We start from the raw sequence: 5,555 nt of genomic DNA, 5'->3' as shown, positions 1-5,555 counted from the left end.
ATGGTTGGTAACACTTTTAGGCTAATTTCTCAACTAATTCATTGTCTACGCTTTATATTTTCATATATCTAATCCTATGCGTGCCAGCGAACGCTGTAAGGAATCAGAAATTATAGGCCTCATGGGATAGGGTGGTTACAGTACCAGTACAATATGTAACACCCTACCACACAGAGTCTTATGCTTAAGTCATAAAGCTGAGGTGGCAAGGTATTACGACCTCTAAAAGTAAAATATATATATATAACTAATATTAATGAAAAGAGATAGTATGCTAGGAGCCTTGAAAAAGGGGTAAAACAAAATCGCAAAATAAAAAGTGCAACGCTCAGGAAATGTTGTTATTTGCGTGAGAAGAAAACTAAAGCTCAAAAGTAAATATAAACAGATGACACAAGTAGAGGGTTAATAATACAAAATAACAAGCTCCTAACTCAGCCTGTGAAGCTAAGGCTGGCCGGAGAATATTTATATACATATATACATATCCCAAAAACCCAAAATACATAAATGAAAACTCTCCTCAAACCTCTAAGAGGAACAAAATAAACAAGTTATTCGAAGAGAACGTTAAGTACACATATACATAAACTAAATAGCAAAATAAACCCAAAAACCACTTCGCTTCAGAAATTCAGATGCCTACCGAGGAGCCTTCCGCTGCGCATCTGAAAAATAACAACACAGTATGGGGTGAGAACCGGAGGTTCTCAGCATGGTAAAGGTGCCACGCGGATAATAAATAAGGTCTTGGGATTGCCAGAGGCAATCCTAGAACTCCGCCATACAATTGTAAAAATTAATTTCTAAGCAGAAGCCACAAATAGGGGTAGGTAATCTAAACATTCCTAAACTGACTTGCTTTTAGACCTAACATAAACATCAACCCATTTCACCCTTCCTCCTTTCCTCTGTCACCATAGATTCAGCAGAGACAAGCGATCAAACAATATCACGCACAAGTAGGACACAGATAGTACAAGTAGCGAATACAACAAGTAGCATGGTATATACTCAATTAGACAGACCCAGGTAATGCATAGCAAACAAGGAAACAAATGCACATGATGTATGCCTATCCTATGGCTGATGATATCATCTGTCGGTTATATAGCCAACCCGACATGTCCTGGTAGCTAACCATGGACTGAAACACCCATGTGAAGCAAGTAGGTTTGAGCTACAACCCGCTTATTACTACCCGCTTAACCCAGAGCCAGTGGAATAACCACTACTGCGGCTACTACCCAGGCGGGTGTTTAAAAGCTCAACCTGGAGCAAGTGGGAGATCCACTACTGCTGCTACTACCCAGGCGTCACAAACATACATTTATTCAATTTAAATCAAGCATGATCATTATTAATTCTCAAACATTAACATGGAGCAAGCGGGACGAACCACCATCCTTGCTACTGACCAGGTATCTCAAGAATACATTTGTTTATTCCAAATGAGTTCAATCATCCATCAACATATCACTATCACAAATGTTCATCATTTTCATAACATTTTCACCCTTCTTATTCATAATACATCATTTTAACCTTTACTTCACCCTCAAATTACCTTAATTTCCCCTACTTCAACTAGCTACTGTACTTAGTACTATACCTTATGTTTAAAAGGATGAAAATAGAGGTTTAGAAGTGAAAATCTGGTTTATAACACAAAAATTCAGTTTTGCAGCAAGCAAGGGCCACGCGTGCGCGTGGGCCACACGTGCACGTGGGCCACACGTACGCGTGGTAGTGTGAAAAGGTAGCACGCGCGCGCTTCCCCTTACCACGCGCGTACGCGTAGGTGAGAACAGCATGTCACGCGTACGCGTGGGTCATGCGTACGCATGGTCATGCATGTTGGCTCATCACGCGTACGCATGGGCTACTCGCGCATGCGTAGTCTAATATGTCATGCCACGCGTGCGTGTGGGCCACGCGTGCGTGTGGGCCACGCGTACGCGTGGATGTGCGTTTTTCCAAAAATTTACAGATTGCCCAAAAAGCTGCTAAAAACCAGTTTTAGTTACCTGCATATACATTTTCCATGCCAAAATTCTGTCGTCCATAACTTTCTCTACAAAATTTCGTTTTTCACAAAATTTATATCGTTGAAAAGCTTGCAAAACCATTTTTCATTTGAAACAAACCGCATCTCCATTCAAAATTTGAGAAGCAAGTTATGGGCTACCAAAGTTCATCAAAAACCAAAGTTTACCAAAACATGCCAAACCCCATTTTTACCCAAAAATCACATTTCCTTTTTAAAACTCAATCTCATTTAACTCAATCATACCATAACCATCAATACAACCTGTTCTTCACCATAACACAATAATTCTTGCAACCCTTGCATTTCCATAACTCAACAACACCTCATTTTCATCCAACTTTACAAATTTTACTTATAAACTCACAAACTAACATATTATTTCATATCCACATATTGTCATCATCATAAAATATTTCAACCATCACCACAACATTAATCAATATAATCATACCAACAATTCCACATAAACACCACTCCATCTCAACCATATCATTAAATTGCCATAATCATCAATCCTTCATCCATCATCATTATACTAACATACATATATAGATTTGCATTCAACCCACATTATCAAGTACTCAACACATGCCCACATCAACTTATCCATCAATACCATAAAGACTAATCATTTAACACAATTAATCATTTCAACTTATCCTATAGTGCTCTAGCCTAAGTTTTCACAAAACCTTACATATTAAACGCGCGAAACCTAAACCATACCTTGGCCAATCACTTTATTTAATCCAAGGCAGCCTCACAAGCTACAGCACAGCCCCTCAAGCATAGTGTAACCAGCCACAAGCTTAGCCTCAATCACCACCAAGCCTCCAAATGTTCACTTTTCAATTCCAAAGCATGTATATAAACTTAATTCACACCTAATACACATATATGTTCCAAATTCATATTTTACCTAATGAAATTAAAATTAAATTAAAGTTTAGAGAAACCTTACCACTTCCACATGCATAGCAACTCAAACCCAGTAAGCTCCGCAAGCTAAATCAAGCCTAGAACACCGAATTGAACAATTTTCAACATATTTGTTCATAGATTTTCAAAACTGAAACTGGGGAAATTGAGGAAGAAAATATGGATTTCTTACCTTACAATGTGCCGGGCTTTGTAGAGCTTGACGCTGCGGTCGCGTGGCCACAAACGGATCGTCAATCAGAGCTTCGGATCAAAAGTTATTGAGAAATGAAATTTGAGTGAGGGTTTTGGAAGCTTCAAACGTTCTTCCCCTGCTTGTTGAGCTTTCCAGCGTTCTGCATGCCAAATGAGGGAGAAAATGAGCTTCAGCTCGTTTAAGTGATGGGTCCGGTTAGCCCACGGGCCCAGTTTAGGTCCGATTCAATCGGTTCGGCCTATCTGGTCTAATTTTGGGCCAAATTTTTTGAAATTAGTGTCAAAATTCTTGTTTTGAAGAGTTTTATCCTATTTTGATACTAGTTTTTCATTTTTAATTTTTCTAATTAAAATTCGATTTATTGACTAATTATTTACCGATTTTAGCGGGGTTTACACAATAACCCAATATGCAGGAACCATAGTATTTTCGAATCAGTTTAAATTGTTTCATGTGTTTTTCATTCCAACGTTCAAATTTAATCTAATATCTGTGTCTAAATTGACTGCCAATTCAAAATTAAAACTTACATTTGATGAATTTGGTTGTGAAATTCAGGAAAAGATTACCATGAAGACAATTGGTGTAGCTGAACAGAGAAGAGGCTTGTATGCTTTTGAAAACCTCACACCTATTCAAGCTGCATCTTCATCTGTTCTTCCATCTACATCTGCACTAGCTATTCAGCCTGCACAATTTGCATCTTCATCTGTCCTTTCATCTACATCTTCACTGGCTGTTCAGCCTGCACAATTAGACAACTCTGAGCTCTGGCACCTCAGATTAGGACACATACCTCATGATAGGATTGTTGTAATAAAAAAGAATACAATGACTTGAATTTTTCTGCTTGTAATAATCCTTGTGACTCATGTCACTATGCAAAACAAAAAAGATTACCATATGCAACTAGAGTTTCAAAGAGTGAAAATAAATTTGACATTGTCCATATGGACATTTAGGGACCTATAAATACAGCTTCAATTTCTAGTTTCAAGTATTTTTTTAACTGTGGTTGACGACAAAAGTAGATTTACATGGCTATATTTTATGAAATCAAAAGGAGAAGCCGCTGATTTGGTCAAAAATTATGTTAAAATGGTTGAAACTCAGTTTGGCATGGTAATTAAAAAGGTTAGAACAGATAATGGTAATGAATTTAAGCTGCCAAATTTCTATGCATCTAAGGGTATAATACATCAAACTACCTGTGTTGAAACTCCTCAACAAAATGGCATAGTAGAGAGGAAACATCAACACATTTTAGAAATTATAAGAGCATTGATGTTTCACTCAAACATGCCTAAAAGGTTCTGAAACTTTGCAGTAGGACATTCAGTGCATCTAATAAACAGAATTCCTAGTACTCTACTACAAAACCAGTCATCCTACTACATTTTGAAACAAAAATTACCTGATATATCATACCTCAAGGTGTTTGGATGTCTCATATATGCATCAACATTAACAGCATATAGAACAAAACTAGATCAAAGAACTCTCAAGTGTGTATACTTGGGGTCAAAAATGGAGTTAAAGGACACATTCTTTACAACGTTAAGAGTAGAAACATTTTCATTTCTAGAAATGTTTAATTCTATGAAAATTTTTTCCCATTTGCATTACAGGAATTTTCAAGCAATGATGAAAATAATAGACAAATGCAAACTGTCCCAAGGTTGGTTAGATACCATGCATCTATCATCTCATTTAGATCCTACCTCACATACTCAAACCAATCCCAATAACAATTTATATGCATCACCACATCACCACACTAACTCAAACATGCATCTATATCCTGACATAGCATCACAATCTAGAAGACCCTTAAGAGAAAGAAGACGTCCCACATACCTCAATGATTATCACTGCAATACCATGAATACATCAGCAAATGATTTTTCTAACATTTCACACAATTCATCATGTTCTTCTCAAGAATTTTTTGAAAATTACACAAATATGTTACTAAACCAGGCAGATCAATTTTTTGACAAGTCTTCCATTCTTTTCTTTGAGTCTGAGTCCCCACTTCCTCTCCTTTCTTTATCACCTGAGTCAATCACACAAAAATTCAACCAGGCCAAATACAAAGAACCAAAAACCTATGCTGAGGCAGTTTGTGATCCGAACTGGCAAGAAGCTATCAATGCAGAATTAATTGCTCTAAAGAAAAACCAGACTTGGACTCTTACCAAGCTTCCTCATGCTAAAAAGGCGGTAGGGTGCAAATGGGTGCTCATGTTGAAATTGAATCCTGATGGATCTATGGAGAGATACAAGGCAAGACTTGTAGCTCAAGGCTTCACCCAAACAGCAGGGGTGGATTACTTTAAAACCTACAGTCCCTTGGTAAAAATGAGCACA

At 37.4% G+C, this 5,555-nt stretch overlaps 1 long non-coding RNA gene across 1 annotated transcript; it reads right to left on the bottom strand.

Annotated features, from left to right (window-relative positions):
• Positions 1-328: 328 nt before the first annotated feature.
• Positions 329-3,068, bottom strand: LOC107624617. The gene is made up of 3 exons (XR_002356810.1): positions 3,012-3,068; positions 2,777-2,934; positions 329-668 (listed from the first exon to the last, which is right to left on the bottom strand). It is a non-coding gene; the product is annotated as an uncharacterized LOC107624617 (long non-coding RNA).
• Positions 3,069-5,555: the final 2,487 nt, after the last annotated feature.

The sequence above is a fragment of the Arachis ipaensis genome, unplaced genomic scaffold (genome assembly GCF_000816755.2).
Source record: "Arachis ipaensis cultivar K30076 unplaced genomic scaffold, Araip1.1 Aipa1466, whole genome shotgun sequence".
NCBI classification, from domain to species: Eukaryota; Viridiplantae; Streptophyta; class Magnoliopsida; order Fabales; family Fabaceae; genus Arachis; species Arachis ipaensis.
Note: the sequence above shows the minus strand (reverse complement) of the source record. Positions and strands in the feature narration are given on the sequence as shown.